This window comes from Lagopus muta, chromosome 6 (genome assembly GCF_023343835.1).
Source record: "Lagopus muta isolate bLagMut1 chromosome 6, bLagMut1 primary, whole genome shotgun sequence".
NCBI lineage: Eukaryota > Metazoa > Chordata > Aves > Galliformes > Phasianidae > Lagopus > Lagopus muta.
Window position 1 is genome coordinate 24600822 of NC_064438.1, and position 23323 is coordinate 24624144.

General features: G+C 38.5%; 1 protein-coding gene across 1 annotated transcript in view; it reads right to left on the minus strand.

Moving 5' to 3' along the window:
* The window catches only part of LTK (leukocyte receptor tyrosine kinase), an 86214-nt gene that overhangs the window by 51623 nt on the left and 11268 nt on the right, over positions 1-23323 (minus strand). The window lies entirely within an intron of this gene.

Sequence of the window (23323 nt, forward strand, 5' to 3'; positions counted from 1 at the left end):
TCTGACTTCTGACTCCACACAGGATCAACCGAATTCAAACTTTATGTCCAAGAGTGTTGTCCAAACACTCCTTGAACTGCAGCAGCTTGGTGTAACAACCATTGTCCTAGGGTAGCCTATGCCTACCTCCCCCATCCTCTGGGGAAAAATCTTTTCCAGTCTCCCAACCCAACTCTCCCTGATGCAGCTCCACGCTGTTCTCCCAGGTCCTATTGCTATTACCAGAGAGCAGGAATCAGTGCCTGCCCCTCCACTCCTTTCATGAGGAAGCTGCTCACAGAAATATGCATTCACCCATTTATTTTCTCATAACAAAAGATTTCTGGCTTCTAAGAAGCAGAAGAGAGCTCAGTGATGAACACATGCATAAGATCTGGAAAGTAGTTTTGTAATATTCCAGTCTATTTACATTTCAATTACTTGCATGCTCATTCAGCCTCTCTGTACTGAAGATCTATCAGATAAAGTCACTAATAGAAACTTTACTTCACTTTTCTGTGAAACTAAGAGTTCCAGAGGTGCTTCCAAGCGTATCCTCTCATCAAGGTTGTGTGCAATCTTATATGACACGAATGTCAACATTAAACAAATAATAAGGACCATTTTGTATAATGAGCTGATTTCTCTGTCTTCATCAGCAAAAGGCAATGATTTAAGTGATAGGAAATCAAAGATGAAGAGGAAATCTGTTATAGGAAATAGGTTAAGCCTGCCATTAAGGAGCATAAAATGATCAGAGAGAAACAGTAAATATAACAGTACTCAGTTGTCACTGCAAAAAATACGGGATCTCTTAACAGCGTAGCACAAATCCATCGCTTTTTCTGTAATAGAACACCAGAAAACCAGAAGCCTCCAGCACTCAGAAAGTAATTCCATTTCTTTCAGTATCTTACAGAAAATGCATTCAGGCACCTGCAGGGCTGAAATTTTTCCTGAATCCTGATGCTACTTTGCAGAAGAAAAGAAAACTACAGAAAACTCTTCTGGAACTCATGATGGGAAGCCAACTCCAGTTCAGGCCATCTTTCTGCCAAAATAGGAACTTCATTTAGAGCATTTTGTAGCATTTTCTCCCTGCAATATCAAAATAGCAACTCAATATTTCTCACTACTTCTCTTAGGAAATGAGTTAATGTACAGACTAATAGATCTGACTGTCAGGGAAGTCAGACTAGACAATGAGAAGACTCTGTGTCTACTATCTATCCTTGTATTTTTTCAATTATTCCTAAACCTTCCATCTTCCATTCAATAAATATTCTCCCTCCTTCATGAGTATTTACAACTTCAAGCTGTTAACCTTTCACCTTGAAAACGTCACTGTGATCTCCTGCTGCCTGCTGTTAAACTCTTTATTCTTTGCTCATCAGTTGGTCCATGTGCCTTGCTTACCTCATTGCTCTCTGTATTCTGCTCAGATACATTGCAGTAGTGATCAAAAAGAGGAGCAAGACGACAAAACGCTGTTTCACCAAAGCTGATTATAAGAAGCAATATCTTGGGATCTTCTTACAGCCCTCTCAATTTCCCAAGATTGTTGCTCAAAGGCAAACGTCAGCGCACACTAATCTCATGTGATACAGAATGGCCATTCAGTTCTCTCCTGAGATCTCCTTGTTTATCTGTGATACAATCTCATCAGTCATTTTGGTCAAAAAAATTCTTCTTAGCTGATTTTCCACTGTGACATCAAATCTCTCCCTGGCATATTTCATTTCAAAAAAGGCATTTCCACCCTTTCCGTCTTCATTCTTTGCCTTTCAGATACACGGTTTTACTCTGGCAAGTTGTACTCTGACTTATTGCTTCATATCTTAGTCTTTATGCTATCAGCAGATTATCAATACAGTTTTCAGTATCAAGTGTTATCAGTGTAAGTATGTGACTGAAAACAGAACGCCCTACATTCACACCATGACTTTGCTCAAACTTGAGAATTCATTTAAAAATGATGTTACAACAAAACATCTTTTTAAATAAGATGTTTTGATAGACAAGCAATTATAGACTTTTTTCTAGTTGTCTCATATCAAGTGTCCTGATATTTTTACTCAGACTGATGTCAAGGCAGCAGTCTTTACACTATGTAGTCACATACTTCACAAGAGTAGAGTTTATCAGTACATACAACTAAACCCAGCACATTCCACTCACCCTTTTTTAAATACTAATGCAACATAAACTTTCTTCCAATTCTCTGGAATTTCTTCAGCATCTCAACACTTCTGTCTTTTAAAAATCTGCAGCCAATTTTCTCAAAATTCTTGAACGCAAGCTGTCTTGACCAGTTGTTTCACAAACTGAGCACTTTATCAACTGCCTTTCCACAAATCTGTATTTGTTACAGAACCTCTTTCATCACTAGTATGTGATAATTACGCATCTGTGATGATTAAGCATCCATTTTTTGGTTTTTTTTTCTTTCCTAGATAAGACATGCTTACCAAACCCATTTTGCCTCTGTAGCTGATTACCCTACACCACGTCTATGACTAATTAATACCATTGCTAAGATGTTTTTGCTACTAGTGCACTTGAAAACCTTTTTAAACTTCCTAACTCTATTGCTAGTTCCTTCTATCATTAAGCCTTCTTCTTCCCAACTTCTTTTTAATACAAGCAAAACCACTTTTTTCCTTATTATTATTTATATATCAGAAGATCCTCTCCTTTCAACTACGGGTTTGCAGCTTTCTAGCCATTTACACATATAACTCAATTACTATCCATATTTTTCTCTCCACAACCTCTCATTCAATCGAGTTACTGTGACTTTGTTTTAAACTTCAGAAGATTTGCATTTTCTGGAAGTATCCAGATACAGCAGCTTAGAAATTATTTAGGCAGTACAGTTCATTTATTTGAATAAATATGTCCAGGTACATATCAGACTGCTCCAGATATTATTCTGTTTGCAAAGAAAAGTTTCAAGCTTCAATCACTTTCACTAGGGTAATACCTGGCTTTATTTCTGAGCTTAGTTCTTAGCTCAGCTCTCTGTTTACAGACAATAGATCTAACACAATATGCTAATATGTGATACAGTGTTTCCCATACAGATAAAGCAATCTACTCAATAGCCACCAAGAAATCTCATGTTGGAGAACAAAGATCTCCAGTTTGAAGACTTCACCCCCACACATTAAGAACTTCTTTCTCTTCTTACACACAACAGGTTAGTTAGCATTTCATCCAACTCTCAAATTGGATTTGGGAGTCTACAGCAGTCATCAGCAAGCACATAAACACTTATTTTAAGTATTAATTTATCTTCTGGACTTCAACATCATCTGGTACAATGGCTGTGAAAAGAGGAAACACCATTTTTGCAATGTACTGTTATTTCCAACCTATTTCTGTCTTTCGATTTCAGCCACAGGAATTCTCCCTTCTACTCAGAGGAATTTCATCTTATCAGCACTTCGGTTTAGAAATGAATAATTTTGCTTCAGCTCCACTTGTTTATTAGCCAGCTTCATCACAATGGCAAATGGGCAATTAAAGAACCCCTCTTTCAGTCCTTTGAGCCTTCATTAATTTTATTCTCAACATCTTGACTCTTTTCTAAACAAATTCTTTTTATTCTTCACCTTTCCATCAATATCTACACATTTATTGCTAATTTAATATCAATCATACTAGTCTGCACATCAGATCTAAAACGTTGCTTCCCCTTTAAAAAGCTAGAGGCCAGTCACACCATACAGCCTCTTTTCCTCAAAGAATATGGATTTGTGAAACCTGTGTCTGTAAGTCTTATACAACATATCTGACTAGCAAAATATTCACAGCATTTATTTAGTTTTATTTACTTTCTGTATCATTTCACACGCAGAACATGAACAGCATATAAGATTGTATCTTGAATATCCTTCTTCTTTGGAACCATTAGAAGATTTCTAACATTATTTATATTCAGTGGAACTAAAATGAGCTATTTATGCTGGTATGGACTATCCCTGGTAACTCTTTGCTTATTTACTTCAGAAAACCCGCTCAGCTATTGTAATCCCATCCGGTATCCTATCCTCACATGACAGAACACCACCTCCTCACTCTCCTGCACAATGCTGACAAGAATCTTTCCTGAAGGGTGGAAGGTGGATCAATCTGAGGAGCTTTTTATAACTGGGAACCGAGCAACTCCCTGCTATAATGCTCACTTGGAATATCAAAGATCATCTTCAGTTTCCACGACATACAGACTGACAGGCATTTACAAAGTACAAAATTCCCGTAGTGCTCCTTCCTGCTGTTCACAGTATGCCTGCTTCCTGCCTGCCCCTCGTTACACAAAATGTTGCTTTGTCTCTCATTTCCTCACTTACTCTATTCAGTCACTCAGTGGCCACTTCCTTTCCTGAACCATGTATTCTGAATCATGTTCTCTCCAGTGCTCTGCGGAGCATGCACTCATCCTTTCAAACCCCAGAATTTTGTTTCCAATAAAACCTCTAAAGCTGCACTTAAAAATAAATAAACAAATAAATAAACAAATAAATATTACAATAATTAAAAAAGAATCATTTAAGCTTGAGCACATAGTAGTACACTACAGGTTGCCACCACTGCACGACAGCTACTAGACAGAACACACACAGAAAAAGTTTTGCCCACGTCACCTATATTTTTCTTCTAAGATCTACCAGTTAGATGCACTCAAGATAGATGTCTTGGGTCCTCCTCTTGATACTACTGCCCTTACTTGGCATGTTGCCCTTGGATAGTGACTTGCTAGTTGAGATTTATGCCATTTTCAGTGTACATGTACATCTACTGAAATAGATCTGAATGACTATTTTAATTACAGTTGAGAAATAGCATGCCAAAAATGTTTCCTGAAATCCAAAAATATGCCATCCACTGAGTCCTTCTAATCTACTAATTGTGTAGTGTATATATGTGCATACTCATGCCTGCATATATTGTCACATTAACTTAGAAAGTGCTCTTTTTATAGCACAGCTGTTCATTACGCATATGTCTATTTTTATAATAGTAGCTCCTTATTACTCACAGATAATAAGGGAAAGGTTTTGCACTGAGTTTCACCTCTATTAAAGCTTCCAGGAAGGATATATATACACCACCTAAAGCAACCAAAAGTTTTTCAAGGACCTTTGTGATAACTGTATAGAGCTGCTCCATTTAGCTTTACCATTTCTATTACTTACTTTCTCTTCTCTCTTTAGAGCTGGATTATTGCTATCAGAAAAGGCATCCATTCCATTTCTGCTTGTGAATAGACATGATACTGAGGGTTAACAGATAGTACCAGCAGTTGTGAATAAGAGATGTCTGTATGACCTTAAGCTTCTGTTGTTCTTGGTAGAATTAAATCAGTCTAAGCTATAGCCTTACATTTGAAAATTGACCATTCCTGGGGTGATGGCTCATTTTCTCCTCTTGCTTCTCTATATACATTAATGGGAAAAAAAGACATTTAAAACAAATTAAGAGAGGCATGTGTTTTTCTCACAGGGAATAGAGAGCTTCTTAGTTTAGAAAAACTGTCCAAAACAGTAAGGAAAAAAAAAATCATAGAATACTTTGAGTTGGAAGGCACCTTCAAAGGCCATCTAGTCCATCTCCCCTGAAATGAACAGGAACATTCACAGCTAGATCAGGTTGCCCAGGGCCTGATCCAGCCTTGCCTTAAAAGTCTCCAGGGATGGGGCATCCACCACATCCTAAGTGTTCAATGAATCAGAAAGTAAAAAATATTGATTACCCTTTTAAACATTTCATTTTCTTTTCAAACCTTTAAAATGCTTTTTTTTTCTTTCATTCCAGCTTTAAAACTACTGTATATTAATTCATAAAGAAAACTTTCTCATTGAAAAACGCTGAAAGACTAGCCTAGAAAACGTCACTGATCTAATTTATAGCTTGGCCACTCAAACATTTTCATTATCAAAACCAGAACAATGACAAGCTGTGGGAAGGGAAAAGATGCAAGCTTTTCAAGCTGACTTTGTCATTATAGGAAAGGAACATGAAAATGGACCTAAAGATACTTATTTTAAAAAAAACTGCCGAAGAAGCAGCCTTCATCATAAGGTAGCTTAGTGACTGGTTTATATTGGATACACATCTGAGGTGGATAAAATTGATGTGTCCAACTCCAATATATGGTTTTATGCAGTCCAGAAAGTAACCTGGAAGGAATACCCAACATTTTGCTTTCCAAGCGAACAGCACTATAAGGTGTTGCGCTCTTGGGCATAAATTAAGAGGAAGAAATATTATTGTCATATTCCTTCAGAACAACACTTGCAGAGATTTTCAGTTGCAGCTTAAGAGGAGATATATGCATGATTCCACATGTACAAATGTGACAGGTGTAATTAGTCACAAGGGAAGGTGAGGGAAGATGTATAGACACAGAGTGAGTTAGAAAGAAGCAGCAAGAAATACCTCAAAAGACTAACAGTAGCCTCATTCTCTCATAATGACCATAAAATCCTAGGCAGTAACTATTTCTTACGCTACAATTTCATGTGAGAATGCCAGTTCCATTCATTAAGAGAAAATACTAATATATTCCAGGTATTTACATGGAAACTAAGAGTATTTTGTTGAGGTTAGAATGTGTCATATTTACTCAATAATCTGCCCAGAGTTCAAAGTTTTTAACGTTAACAGTAAAATGGTTTAATACTTAGCTGAAGGAAAGTATTTCAGTGCTATCAAAACAGACTTGCTATTCAAATGACTCATTTGGATTAAGTCAAAGCATAAACTGGGAAGGAATTCAGTTTGTGAAAAATGTTAAGGTTTTGAATCTTCAAGATAATTACAAGCAAAACAAAATTTCTAAAATCACTATTTCCTATGAGACTTAGTTTTTTCCTAAGACTTCCTAAGAGTACTTAGTTTTCAATGTACTCATATGCTAAAAGACCAAAAAAATCTGTCTGTGAACTACCCAGAGGTAGCAATAAAACTAAGCAAAAGAGGAATGGGAGACATAATTGCTAGAGTTGCCCTCTAGCAGATGCTCAGCTATCAGCTACAGCACGCCTCTGTGTTTTGCTGGCTCTGGCAGGAGGTCTGTGGTCCTACCCTTCAGCTCCCATGGCATGGCATGGCATGGCACCACAGCAATCGACAGGAAAAGGGAAACTGCATGCAAGCAAGAAAGTAATGGAAATATAATTTTCAGATCCACATTTTGATTGAATTATTACAATGAATGTGGAATTGACCCCATTGAATTCAATTTCATAAAATTATTTTCAATTGCTGAATTTTACACAACATAAATAAAGCAAACAAAAATTACTCTGAGCTGCCCCTGAGCTCCCTTGATCTTTGAGGCTACTTAACGTTCCTCTCCTTCCTTGTTTTACTAGGAAGAGCCTTAGGAATGCTCTAAATGTATGCACTGCTCCAAGAATCCCTCAGGGGTTGCTCTGCTCCAGAGGCTGTCCAAGGACAAAGACACATTTTCTGCACCTCTTTTTCTTTGATCTACTTTTGACACAAGGATGACTGCCAACAGCTCTTTATTATCTAAGAATTCCCCCCTTTGGGAACTTAACCCTTACAGAACAGTGTAAATCAGTCGGCTCTAAATATATCCATCCCATACAGCATTTGAAGCAGTTTTGTGAGACACACTCCTTCCTCTGTTAACTTTTCTCAGAGTGAGCCACGTAAGAGGCATCAGAACAGAGCAGTAACACTTCGCTTGTGTGTCCAGCACAGACACTGATCAGGAGCTGGGCTCTCATGCCCACTCTGCCAGTAGCCAGCTGAGTCACACGTAGAAAAACACATGTGATGGGACCAACTTCCTGTGGAAAGTGCTGTAAGCAAAAAGCAAAATGAAGGGAAATTGTGATGTGAAGGCAAGCCTGGTTCTTGCCCCTCCCGGCTCACACGCAGAAGCAGCAGGAGCTATCGTAGCCAACACTGACTTCCTTCTCCAGGACTCTTGGCTGTAGAATCCTACAGGCTTTTCTCCAATATTCAGTTTCTGAATGAATCTCCTGAGAGATTTATGGAGGGATTAAAAACTAATCCATGTGTGGCAGATAATTCCACGCTTTCGCGGTTTCATGTCATAAACAATGTCACCTCCTCCCTTTACTACAAGCTACCCAAATCCACTCTGCTGAAGAGCTCAACTACCGTGGATTCTGCAACACTGAGAGGATACTGAGAACAGAAGTGAAATTCCTAAAATCTCATATGCTCTCCTACTGTTGCTGTCCCAACGATCAAAACCTCAAGGTGCAAACTGCATGCAGAGCGCTTCTCAACACAGCTTTGCCCTGAAGAGAGTTGTGCACTGTGTCCTCAAACAAACAAAATCATCTGCGCAACAGTCTGGCAGACATCAAATAAACGTATGCATTTTCCACATCTAATACTGAAAAAATGCTCAGGTACCACATTAAATACAGGACATATAAAACAACCAGCTCGATATGTACAACTGTTTCTAAGATGTGTCAGTAACACAAGTAAAAGAAAAAAATGGAACTTTGAGAAAACACATTTCAAGCTGAAAAAAGTGTTAAACCAACTATAAAATGGACAGTCTAATGCATATTATTTCATCTTTAAAGAGTAACTGCCCATTTCATTTGATCAAGCCAGTGTTTAAAAAGTTTGTTCATGATTTCCTGCTACTGAACATGCTGTATTTTTTCTAAATCATAAAATCCTTGCTGTGAGATTAATAGTAAATAATAGTATTTAACACTGTGAATTTTCTCTTATTTTCTCCAACAACCTCACTAACGAATGACTGCTTTATTAAGAAGATCAGATTGTCCTTGTCTTCACCTATCCTCTTTAAATCAGGCTCTGCACTCAATTTCCTTTTAATGTAAAACAACGAGGGAAGAAGAGCTATGCCATCCCTTTAGAAATAAGAGAAATCCATTAAAAAGAAAACTCATAGGTGTCACAGATTCATCATTTCAGGGAAAAAAAAAAAGTCCACAAGAAACTAACCTCACCCCAAAAATAACTTTTAAAAACAATAACAGCAAAACAAACAAAACCAGCTACAACTCCAGCAGAGGAGGATAGGGAAGATGGAGAGGCACCAGATACTTTATTTTTTCCAGGAGAGTTTGTGGAAAATGCTGTTACATTGTTACTTGTGTGAGGACACACAGAGCTAATTAGTTATTTATAATGTTGTGATGTTACATGGGAAGTCTTTATCAAGAAGGCAAAAATTCTTGCAGCATGAGAAGTTCACAACCATTGTACTCCTGTTGAATGTTGCAATAATGCAGTACTACATGTACTAACGTTGAAATAGGCTGGCATCAGAAGTGCCAGGTGTGATTTAAAGTACTGATCTGAGTATGGAAGTGTAAGAATGTGGCCCAAATCTCTTGCTTTAACGCAGTACAAATACTTTTGCAATAGGAAAAAGCATATCGAGAGGAAGAGTAGGTAGCAAGGCTCAGTTTGTAGAGTGTCAGTTACTCACTAGTACCATGATGCTCCTGATTGTTCTTGTTCTGATGCTGCTATAGATCTGTTCAGAAACAGTACCTGTTATTAACAAGCTGCTACTATTAACTTTTCTTCTTGAGTTTCAGTGCTATAACATAGCAAAACATTGTAAACTATATTTATGGCTATACTTCTCACTCTGAAAGATCCAAAAGATATCCAAAAGATAATTTCAAATATACTGTGCTATGAAGTACATTTGGAGAAATTGCAAGTAATTTGACACGACAGTTATTGCAACGTACGATTCATCACTTACCAGTTCAGGCTAACAGAGAAGAATACAATAATTACTGCCTATGCTTAATGTCTTTACACCTAAGGACAAATGAACTGGGGAAGAGTTAAAATATTAACTCTGGGAAACCAGAGCACTGGGAAACCACAACAGCAAAACTTCACCAAGAATGTCAACAAATTACTCAGCTGGCAGAAATGAACACCCAAAATTCATGGTGATGGACAACAGCAAACTTTAGCAGGTAGCAGCTGCACAACTCACGTGAAAAGCAGGTGTCTGGAATCCCTTAAAAGAAGGTACAGAGCCAAAAAATCCCAAGTAAGATCAAGAAGCAAGCAGATTTTTGTTTGCAACGTAGCATCTAGAATGCAAAATACATTGTGATATGTGGTGATTGAGACAGCCAGTCTGCAACTGCCAAAGAAAATCCCCGTCAGCAGGGGATGAAGCCCCCAGCTGAGCTGGAAGGGGTTAGGAACAAGGAACTGTGCGAACACAAAATCTGCAGATAGTTGTTGGCACAAGCTTTGACTGAGGCAGACTGCCGCATGCTGCTTTGTCAGGTCCCTTTCCTGGTATCCTATCTTGATGACCCCATCCTGCATTCTACAAAAGTGACTGTGGTAGTCTGAGTGATAACATATTTGCATTGTTTTAAAGAGAAAGAAATAAAAACATGAATCAGTAGGACTAGTTGTTACTCTCTTTCATCTCAGAGGCTTGCTATCTAAGACTGGGACAAGCTTTGGCCTTTTCTCAGCTCTTTCACAAAATTTTCTCCTTCATCTCAGCTAGATTTGCTGGCAAGCTTCATGCTCTTTCTCATAACAGCACCAACAGGAACTTGAGTATAATACCTGACTTAAAAATGTTTCACAAAGGTACAGCAGCAATGTTGGCCCTTTTCGCCAATACAGAGAGACAGATGGGAAAGATAGAATATACGGAGAGTATTAAAACTCAGGGAAAGAAAGAAGTGGCTAAGGAAAAACTTGTTATCCAAACGTTTGTTTCCATAACCAGGAGAGGAATGTGAAAAACAACCAGTGTTTCTGTTTTATTTATTTTTTCCCTTTCTCCTCCTCGGTCACCCTCATGTGAAAATCAATCTGGGTTTTATGATTTCAAAGGACAATATCTGGTACAAAAGGAAAGATGCCTTCCCCATTTGAGTTGTAATTTAATATTATGATAATGTTTTCTTTTAATGAAAGAGAGGAGAGTGTTTATTTGAAAGTTGGCTGCTGGCCACCTCTTTTAAAGCTATGTGAGGCTGTGGTTTCTTCAAGTCGTATCAAACATCTTCTATGAAACTCAAGCAGGGAAGACAACATGCCCAACAGGCAGGCCTTTGAATGTACAAGAGAAAAAGCTTATTTCTCTGAACAAAATAAGCAAAGGTAGAAGAAGAACATACATAAATATGAAATGTAATCAGTGACTGAAATCTAGAAAGTTTTTGTTCCCACGTATGAGGTAAGATTTTATATTGCAAAATAATACTATAGAAAATGTAAACAGCTTTTCTACTGCATATCCTCCTTACTTCTTGTTCTTTTCCACCCCAAAGAATTGATCTGCTCTTCCCAAAGGTACAGAGACTACAACACTTCCTTGCATGAAATAATGTCTTCTCCCTATGGCAGATACGTTCTAGCCTGGGACATGTTACTCTAGTGCTGAGAAAATGATATACTGTTAACAGGAATCTTGTAGAAAACGCATCTGCATATGAAATAAATATACCCAGGACCAGTATTCTAGGTATAAATAACCTTTCTTTTCTTTGCAAAGTCACGACTAAAGGCATTCCTCAATTCACTGAACACAGTGTACTAAAAATGCTCCCCCAGGAGTACAAAAGGAGAGCAAATACACAAGATACAGACTTTCTAGATCATATGAGAGTGTCTTTCAACTTTACATCTGGTTGTGAAAGTTTGGTTTTGGCCATAAATAGATAAATAGATAACAGCTACTAAAGCTACTTGGCTTGAAAAACGCAGTTATTTTTGTTAAAAGGAAGGATATACCTTTTACCACATTCTTCAGTAGATGAGTTGGTTCTTTCTTTGGGACACTGCCTGTAATTTGTGTTGCTAATATCCATCACATGTCAACAGGCCGAAAAGATATCTACCCCTCCCAATAAAACAGCCCTTGTTCTGCTCACATTCCCTGAAGGCATAATACTTTTGACTGATTGCTCTTCTCTTTTCCTTTTTTTTCCTGCACATTTTTAAAGTGTCTCTGCAATCCTTGTATGCACCAAACAACAACGTTAGTTCTCTTTCCCAACACATGTGCATGAAAAGCCACTGCTTTATGTATTAGGCTGAGAAAACCTTCAATCAGGCTGGCAAAATCTTATAAGGTTTACTCCTTAATTAGTTGTTTGCTTTTCCCAAAAAATAGGGGAAAGGCAGCAGTTAACTATTTTGTAAGGAGGACAGGAAAAGGTAGCAGATGTGGCAAAAGAAAGGAATAGACTCAACTCCATACCCTGTATCTTCTCAAAAAGATACCCTGTCCCACCTAGCTGGCAAGCTCTGTTCTTGTGAATCAGCAGAGACAACACAATGACCATAAAGATGTCCTGCAGCTTGTGATGGAGCACTTTCTGAACATCTATTTCATGTATGAATTACGTGGGAACATTAGACAGACTAGAAACACAGGGGGCCCTTGCCTTGACACAAACACGGAAAGTCAGAACGTGTAAGTATCAGTAAGAATTCACTGACAATAACAGTGAGCTGCTTTGTTGGTTTTTGCAGTTCAACACAAAAGCTGAGACTGAGCAGACTGTATTCTGCCCATACCTCTTCTGTCATTCCCAGTGGTACAGTTACTTGAGTCTGAAGAGGAAAAAAGCAGATAATTGAATGTCCAATTGAACTTACAGCTTATGATAAGGAAATCAGCAAATACCGTAATAAATAAATAAATACATACAAACATAAAACAAAGCACATCTCATCTTTTCGCCGTTACGCCATTAGATGAAACATCTATGGAAAATGTCATTTATTGGAGTTAGAATCTAACCCATCTCTTTGTCTTGAAGTCAGTTTAATACTTGAACTATGTGCTACTTTGACTGACTTCACTTCCACACCAGTAAGACCGACACCACAGTTTGCTCGGAAAATTTATAAACAGCATTTTCAAAATCAAACCAAGTGATTTCTTTTCAGCATAGTCCATTAAAGAGGCAAAACCTTAGCATGGTGGATACTGTTATTTCAGCCATTCAAAAATGATTTCAGGGATTTAAAAAGATCAAGCTAGTGAAAGGAACAAAGGTCATTACATTTTGCTGCTCCCACAAGCATTTGAGCATGTGTTAAGTTATCCATTTTGGTTTGATGCTCATGCAATACTGCAGCAGTGTTCATGATACAGCTCAAATCAAGCCATCATTCAATGATAAACCACCTTTATAGGTGGGATCATGTAACTGGCACATGGAAAAGAGACCAAATAATCCTTGATTATTGACATTTGATCTTGATCAGAAAAATTCATAAGATAGTTCCCATTGCCACAGATTTGAGAGTTTCTTGTCACATTCAACTCTTGCATTTTTTGCTTTTCCAGCACTGGTAGCACAGGGTGAATGTTCTGGGGTGACTTCCCATTGAAATGTTCATGGCAGAAATGCCTGGGACTGTTAGGCTGTACTCAATAACACAAGGGATCCAATTGGTCCTATAGTCCTATTTCTTGCAGCATTCTGAGATGCTCAAGTGAATAGGCTGTCATCTGTAAGTCATACACTGAATTACTCCAGGCCTTAGCAGCATAATTACTCAAGTTCAAGTAGCTTTGCATGAACATCAAATCATCTGAAGTGCCCTGAAGAAATGGGGCTGCAAGGACACTTCACCATCAGTGACTCAGCGTTTTTCAAGAGCATTCTGGATATTCTCAAACATTGAGATATATTGAGTGTCAATGAGTGATACATTGTGAATCAAATATTAAGATACATTGAGACACAAGTGTCAACATATCCCTCCTCTGCCTCCCCGCTGTGTGTAGATACTTCATACCCTTTCTGACGAATTTTCATGCATATAAGCCTTCCAACCCTCTACTGAGCTGTTGTTTTCCATGTGCAGTTTGACACTACTGCAACCTCCTCTCTGTTCTAGCTCCAAGGTACTCTCTATTCACTCACAACTGCTTTAGGAATAACCAACTTACACTGAAGAAATCTGTTAAATATAAAAGCATTTGAGCTCCAGCAGGTCTCTGAATACTTGAATTTGATGCATCGTTTTGAACTCTCTCATCGTGCTTCAGTGGAGCTAGGTGCTGGTTCTTTATGTGTTTCTGCTTTTTGTATCTCTATGGACATTTCTGCTAACTCAGCTCATAGCATAGTAAGGATCTGGTTTCATGGGCATGAGCTGATACATCGAAGAGACTTGATGAAATAAGCCACTAGTAGTTTGTGGATTATTACCTGTTTTTAGTTCATTTTGGATCCCATAATGAGTAAATTGTGACTTACAGGGTGATATTTCACTGCTGCTTGAAGTATGCAATATGTGATAACAAAGATTTTAATTAAAAGAGAGGGAAATATCTTTCAAATACAAAAGCTAAATTACATTTCTTATTCAGGGTTTCTGAATTTGAAAGAACCAAGAATACACAAAGCCAAGATCTATGCACTCTGCATAGACATTATTTCTAAAAAACAGAAAGGAATTACTAAGAGCAAACCAATATATTATTACATCTAAACTAGTTCAATTTCTCTAACCTAATTCATATATAAATATAGCCAAAGTCTAGGTGACAAAGACTTGTGATCAATAAATCAAATGGATTAACGGTGATGTCTTAATCAGATTCTGAAACCATGAAATGAATCCATCAGCTAATCAAGTCAAATCATGAGTTTAACACAGAGAGAATTACTTTTCATCAATCCTCTGCCAAAAGATTTAAAGTGATGGCTATTTGTCTTTGATCTGAAGCTGCACTTCAGTTTATTGCATGCCAGCCAGTCATGGATTTACATCAGAATTGTCTCCTCTTTGGCCATCCTAGGTGAGATGAATCCATACAGTAGGTTCTGTTTGAACATGAGGAAAATAAACTTATTTTGAGGGTGACAAAGCGCTGGAACAAGTTTCTCAGAGAGGTTGTGGACTCTCCTTTTTTGGAGATATTCAAAACCTGCCTGGACTCCTTCCTGTGTAATCTACTCTTGGGAACCTGCTTTAGTAGGGATGCTGGCCTAAGTGATTTCCAGCTCCTATGATTCAGCGCTGCAGGACTGAACTATTATACTGACATAGCCAATAAGTGTCTTCGCTTCCCAGCCACTCCAAAGTGAACTGGAGATTCCTTCCTGTTCAACAGGCCTGAGAAACCATGAGAACAAGTCTCTTTTAAAATGCACTCCGTAGGGCTGAACAGCAGACAGTTTTGAGGATGCTCTTTTCTCCTTCCCTTGGTTAATAGACAGTATAAGCAGCATTAACTTCATTCTAAATGATCCCTGAATCTCTGAAGTTGTAAGTCACTGATTTTCCATTCTGTAAGTCACCATTTTCCATTCTCAACACAAACAGCACCATAGCAACTCTTAAAAAAAAGTGAGAAACAACAACAACAAATGCTAATTTTCACAAATCTCTTAACTACTGGTCTGGTCACTGAAAAAATTAGTGAGATACAGAAAGACTCATCTGAACTACCTGAGAAGAAAGCCTTGTCTGGACTGAGAAAAGACGTTGCCCTCAATTTTTTCAGTAAGTGTATTTTTATTTATGAAAATGTAAGTTTATCCAGATGCATTTGGATTGGAATTATTCTGATTCAACTGCACATAAATTGGAATAACACCTAATAAAAGGAAATCTTTCCTGCCTATTTCAAGTAAACTAACACTCACTGGCTAACACAAATAGGAATTTAATGTAGTTTCCTGAATTGGCTACATATTTCTTAACTCCAACATTTGCCTACAATAGCAACAGCTATATTGACAGAATTTAAAAGCTTTTGCTGCTGCTGCTTCTTTTTTTTTTTTTCCTCTCTCAGTAATAAGCTGCACAATGAAGCAGAGATGTGAGATTTCTAACTGCATACTATATTATGTCTTCATATCAGTCGGCCAGTTACATCAAATATCCTCCTGAACTTCTACATTAGATCATGTGTTTCTCATGGAGCCATTTTCTACAGAGACTAGTACTGCTGGAAACAACTTTATTTCTAAGCCTTCTATATAAACTCCTTGTTTCCTTCATTCAGAGATTTATTCTGGCAGAGCGGCAGGCCTGGGGCCGGAGAAGGGTATGAAGAGGTAACTCCCCATACGTGATGCTACCGGAGCTGGAGGGCAGTGCCACCCTTTCAACCACTGTAATTCGAACTCACATTAACCCCTTCATTATTTAATCGTGTATTCATCTTCAAGCACACCTATGAGAAAACTCATTCTCTCTGTTCTTAGTAAGTACTTCCATAACATCACATACAGAGCCCTTCTATGCTGTCTGAGGCTCTCATTTTATGGGATTTCTCATTATGACATCTAAGAATGAATTTACTTAAGATACCTTAGCATTCACCGCACTCCTCATTTTATGGTTGTTTGTTTTTTTCTTACTAATATAATTGCTTTCTAAAACACTGTTTCCATGTCAATCCAGTTTCTGTGATAATGCTAGCAGAAAGTATAGTGGGTGTTATTTAGCTATTCCAAGTCAATTTATTTTTGTTGGTATACTGCAGAACATCATTCCACGTTTATCCACTTCACATCAGACAAGAATCAACATCAATCTTCACACTGCACAATTTGCAGTGATCTGGCACTCAGCGTTTTGGTGCACCTTAATGGCTGACACGATTCCAATATCTACTTTATCACCTACACAGTTGTAAGCGCAAAAAAAGAATAAAACACTGTCAAATCTGCCAACATTTTGGATTAATCTCTCAGTCCTTTTACTGGCCAATGCATGCACAAAACTTCAACTGATTCTAAGGAGTCATGGTTGGTATTTATATTCTCAAATGACAGCAATACATATCAGATAACCACAAGGGTATAGATTAGCAATAAAATAACCACAATGCAGAAATAAAAGAAGTGAATGGCTGTTCTCTAACATGAAGAAGAAAGAGAACCTGAGGTCATTCAGCTAGGTCAGAAGTATCAAATTATTAACAGATATCCAATGAACTAGTAACTGGTGTATATGTCTCTGTAATTAGCTCCTGGGGTACCCACTTTCCAGAACACTTCAGGTCTGAGGCAAGCTACTGTGAGATTCTAAATCTGCTTAGGAAGGGTTGGGTGCGTAAGAGGAAAGGGGTGAATGAGTGGCGTGCTGTGTTACACCATTCCTACCTTAGTCCTGCAGGATTTGAAGGCACACAGATTAACATATTAAGGGAATCAATACACAGCCATTTACTAAACAGAGATCGTAAGGTTCTCAATAACTGTACTGAAAAGTTAAATTCTGTTAACAGTTGATTCTGTATTGAGGAGAAAAAAAGACTACAGTATACATATGCGATGTAACAATTTAAGAGCATAACCTTCTCAGGCATAATAAGAAGTTTAAAAGCAAGAGCCCTGGACAAATGGAGCCCAAAAGTCCTTTATAAATAGGGTGGTGGTACCTCTGCCCTAACATTCGTTTTAGAAAGCACTGAAACACAAAAAGTCTCTGAGGGTGAAAAGACAGTGAGCATTTTGTTGATGTTTAAAACATGGTAAAAGGGGAAAAAAATGTCACTCTGGATCCTCAAGATTGCAGTCTTGAGCAAAATAATGCAAAACTGCACTAAATTTAACTAAGTACAGAAATAGAGTTCAAAAGATCACTTTTCATGGGGTAAAACCCTAAACCCACCTCATTCTTTAGAGACAATAATGGTTTTACCCATGTGAAAATCCCCTACAATTAATGACCTCTTTATAAACCAACTGTAAAACACACTTGCAGCAGATGATTTACTAATGACAAGGGCATACTCCATCAGCTTTCCGAAATATAGTAGAAAGTTTATTTAGAGAGCTTTTTTTGCTAAGCCTATTTAAATGCATCCTTGCTTTACATCCTTGCTAGACCTTTCTTTTTCATCATTTATTAGTTTATCTGTTGGTGCTGCACACTCCACTGCATGGCATAGGTATTAAAGAACACATTAGGTCTCCAGGGAACAAGCCAGGAAATGTTAGCTCAGCAAGCTTCCAGTTTTTTCAGGGACATTCAGCTGATGTGCATGTAATAAAAAAGAACAATAAGCTTACATTTTTGTCAGGAACCTTCTAAGTGTGTTTACAGACAGCAGATTACTTAACACAACTTTTGCACTTTCTGTTTCTTCTCCGAAAGAACTGTTTCCACATTTACAACAAACTGATCTGATGACTGATGTTTACATACTCTTGTTTACAGCCTGTATGCCAGGCATAACTTCTTAATAGATGTGCCACTGACTTTATTATTAGCGAAACGCAGCCCATATCTACCTTGCAGATCCCCTTCTGGCACCAACCCAATATTCACAAAGACATGCTTCATTCTATTTTTCACAAAAACCATCGCTATTTCTATTTTTATTTAGCTTTTCAGTTAATGGATCAGATTCACACAGCTGAACGAGGGCTTGTAGTCTTGAGGTTTTCTCTTGTCAGAGAGAGCCATTGCTCTCAAGTTATATTTTCATATGAGACCATGAATATGGGAATTTTTTGCTCAACTTCATCTAGCAGTATGCCTACCACCAAATGCCTTGGCAGCAGCAATGTGCAGCAGCATGGAAGATTCCATCTTCTATAATTCTCTTCAATACCGCCAGGAAAATATGGAAGTACTGCCACAAGTCCCCTCTCAATAGCTGCCAAATTCCTTTCCAGAAGGCGAGATTCCAATTTTTTCATGCCAAAACTTAATTTTCATAGGCAGAAGTTGTGAAAAAAGTAGAATGCACAAGAGTACTGTTACAAGATCAAACTAATTCTTGCCATAAATCGTCTGGTAAATAAAGTAGGATTTATGACTTCAGCCACCTAAAACTTGGGCATTAAAGAGAGAAAAGCATGATAGGAGGAGCCTAGAAGACAAACCTAAGCTGCTCACCTACTAAATGACACCAATTTGCCACGAGGAATCCAATCACAAGTGCCCACTACTTGAATTATTTTGCCACTAGCTTATTTCATACCTTGGAACGCTTGCAAAAAAAAACCTCTGACACTGTAGTAATAGATTGCTGTATGGATCAACACTTTCGGCTAAAGCAGGATGGAGAAAGATTAAAACCTGAATCTTCTGGCAGTATTCCTTTCATTCTTCATGATCAAGAACCTGAACTAAATTCCACACTGTACTACCAACACACATACCTGGTGTGATACCTGGGCTTTTTACTGCCAGTGCCCAAGCTGCTCTCTAAAGAACTTCTTACCCTGCACTGGTAGTGACAGTAAAGGGGAAATTAAACAGATCTGGGAGAGCTCCCATAACATCCACTGAACTATGACTGGGTTGATCAACAGGTTAACTGCAGCAAAAAGTGTTTCCAGGTAATCTGCTTTGTCCCTTAACTACTGCCCACAACATTCCCACTTACTGCATGAAGAAAAGGAGGTAGAAATGATGTCAAGGAAGAAATGAACCAAAATAACGAAAACCAGTTATAATAATCAACTCAGAAGTAAAAATGCAAATGCTAACCACATAAGCATAAGCTAAAAATCAGGAGAATGTAGATTCCTCAAATCAGATATCTATTGATGATTAAGTGCACACTCAGCAAGTTTACAGATTACAACAAGGTGTGTGGTGTGGTTGACACGTCCAAGGAACTGAATGCCATCTACAGAGACCTAGACAGGCTCCAGCAGTGGGCCCAGAAGAATCTCATGAGGTCCAACTAATTCAAGTGCAAAGTCTTGCACCTGGGCTAAGCCAACCCCCACTAACAACACAAGTTGAGAGATGAAAGAACAGAGCGTTGTCCTGACAAAAAAGACTTGGGGGTACTGATGGAAGGTAAGTTGAACACGAGCCTGAAATGTGCCCTTGCAGCCCAGAAAGCCAATCATATCCTGGGCTGTATCAAAATAAGCATGGTCAAGGGAGATGGTCCTGCCCCTCTACTCTGCACTGATAAGACCTCACCTGGAGTACTACATTCAGGTATGGAGTCCTCAGCACAGGAAAGATGCAGACCTGTTAAAACATGTCCAGAGGAGGACTGCAAAAATGATCCAAGGGATGGAACAGGCTGAGAGCTGGAGTTGCTCAGCCTGGAAAAGAGAAGGCTTCAGGGAGACCTGAGAGCAGCCTTTCAGAATATAAAGGGGGACTATAAGAAAGAAGTGGACAGACTCTTCAGTACAGCTGTGATGACAGGATATGGGGAAATGGTTTCAAACTAAAACAGGAGATTTCGATTATATATAAGGAAGGAAGAGGTTTTTACAGTAAGGGTAGTGAAGCAAAGGAACAGGCGGGTGGCCCAGAGAGGCAATGGATGCACCACTCCTGGAGATGCTCAAGGACAGGCTGGTTGGGGTTCTGAGCGACTTGATCTAGCTGCACATGTCCCTGCTCATTGCAGGGGAGTTAGACTAGATGACCTTTGAAGGTCCCTTACAACTAAATGATTCTATAAGTCTGTAAGTTCACAAGAACTGTTAGGAAAAAAAAAAAAGAAGAAATATTGGGGACTTTGAGAAGAAAAAAAAAGATTGGAATACTCATCAGGAAATCAAACCATGCAGTGTTAGGATGCTAACTCCAATCACAGCATCGATATAAAGTCTTCTTAATAACAAAACAATAAGTACAGAACTCTAATGATATTCTGAACTAATAAAGAGTGATATTTTCATTGCTTATTACTTCAGACAATCATGAGAGCCAAGCATTTGGCAGGAGATAAATCCGGACAGCCTCCTAAGACCTGCAGGTTCTCTTATGGAAAGGATTAGGACTACGTTTATTGACACTGTACTGAATATTTGCCACGTGCAAGATGACTCTCCAGTATGAATACTTTCACTTGCAGCCAGCACAGTATAAGAGGTGCAAAGACTTTCTGCAAACTACATTTGCAAGGAATGAAATTGGTGTAAGAGATTCTCAGTGGGTGGGAGATGCCCTGGTATTGAGCACTTCCTGAATGGACTAACTGTCAGGGATAAGTTAGGCATCCTTATGGCTATTTGGCAAATTGTTTCCTTCTTTTCAAATACACTGTCACTTGTGCCAACAATTGAACTTTACTTACTTTTGAATCCAAAAAAATCATCTTTGGATTGAAAAAACACGACACAGATATTGCTCATGGCCTGGAACAGCATAAGCATGATTTATGAAAAGTACCAGTCCACTTTTGGTAGGAAATAGACTTTACGAACAAAAGAGTGGTCACTTTAATTTTTATTTTTTTTTCCATTTGCTTCCCTCCCAGTAAGGAAACATAAAAGAAAATAGGGATGATATTTGGATAATCCCATTGTTATCTGAAAACACTGACAGAAGACAGTCAGTTATGTTGTAATTAATGATTGTATTTAGGAGGATAATTCCTAATCTTGACATTTTATTTTACAAATTTTTGGGCCTTCCAAAGAGCAGGTGTAGTTTAGAGACAAGGTCCATATTTCCCAGCTGGAAAGCAGATAAAAGGAAACATACTTCTACGGGTAGGTCTTAAATACAGCAATCCTTTTTTTTCCCTTAAAGGACCACTTCAGGCTCAATGCCAAAATGGTAAAGATGACATTAGAATGTTTCCTATCAAGGAAGAGAGTTTCTTATTACTGCAAGGGTGAGCTTTGAGGTTTAACAACTCTGAATATCTAAAAAGCTGTACTTTCAAAATACTCCTCAACTCTCATACCCAGAAATGTTATAGATGGAAATAAGTAGAATAAAACTTAAATATCTGATTGCTAGAATATACTGATCTGATCATGGATAAATTGAGCACTGATCTGATCATGGATAAATTGATTTAACATTAATGAACAAAATGGTGACTGAAAGAAAATGATTAAGGACAGTTTCCTTCAGCAGTTCAGAGCTGCAGACAGTAGAAAAATACAACTGGATACATCTGGTAAGTATCTATGTGGCACAAAATAAAAGCACACAAAACCACTGGACACAAACAAACACAACACATGAGTATTGAATTGTCTGGACAGCTCCACTCAAGCTCTTGTATTTGTTTCAAAAGAAAACAAAGAATCATGTTTTATTAGAGTTCCTGAAAAACAGTGGTTGCTGGAGTCCGGACCTTCTCCACCACCTAAGTGACCATAGTGATACCTTCTTAAGTACTACAATCTTTTGAATCTTGAGAAGAGCACGTCTGGAAGTGATTGGGGGGAAAATGGTGGGAGACCTTTCAACAATAACTCATTTCAACTAGGCCTTTATTAGATGGTTATGAATGATGCTACACATGTCCCAGGAGTTTCTTCAATGGCAGTAAGGCACTCCAGACTAGTCTGCACACAGGAGAAAAATGAGGTTTCTCCTCCACAGCCCCCAAATGAGCTAGCCAAGATGAACAGCAGACAGAGCTCTAGCTCCTTGCTCCCAGGACAGCAGCCAGCACAATGAGGAAAACAAACACCATGAAGTCAAGAGCTTGTGCCTTTTTCTTTTCTGTTGGCCCCCAGTAACTGCCTGAATCACAACAAGTCCTAAAGGAGCCTGGCTCTGCCTGAAGTCAGTATATCAGTGCAGAAACCCTTACATAAGGCAGCTTGCAAAGTGATTAAATACATAAAATGTCTCACAGTGGCACATAGCTTTCAATGGTTGATGTGTCTGAAAGTTTCTTTGATTCTACATAATCCCTGCACTTTTAGCATGTACTCTTTGAAGACAGAAATGTGTTGCTAGGCCATACGCCGGTTACTTGATTCATGATTCTTACCAAATATGGAACCATCTGCCAGACCATCACCCATATGATGCAGAGCCCTGGTCTATGACTCTGAAGAAGGGCTGCAGTTTACCACGCCAGTGAAGGTGGACAAACACCTATACCTACCAGCATCTCCCCACCATGGTCCTATCAGGTCTAGCAAGAATCAAACACCTTTCAAACATCTTTCTCACAGCCACAGCTAGAAATTGTTGTCAGCAGCATCTACTTTGCCAGCGAGCATGTGGATTCTGCCAGCACCAGCTGAGCTTCCCATACAGGATTCCTCACACCTGAGACTCTCAACCCCAGCTGGACTCCAGGAAAGGAAAGTGGTCAAACAAGTGCACTGAGGAGGCTAAAAAGGTGGAATGTGACACCGAGCACAAATTTCAGTAGGATGTTCAATTTGGCAGCCAAGATTTCAAATGTCTTATTTGTATCATAGCTACCAATCACAGCTGCTGTAAGCAATGCTCACTGAGTAATGGCTCTCACTGAGCAATGGCTGTTCTGTTCCTTGCAAACACTTGTTCCTTCTTCTTTATGCATATGAAAATCTAAGCTTTGGATCTAAAGGCATAAAGACATCATGCCATATTGTAAGAGACATGGAAAGACAAGATACACACTTCCTAGAAGACTTCAAGATTACAGTGC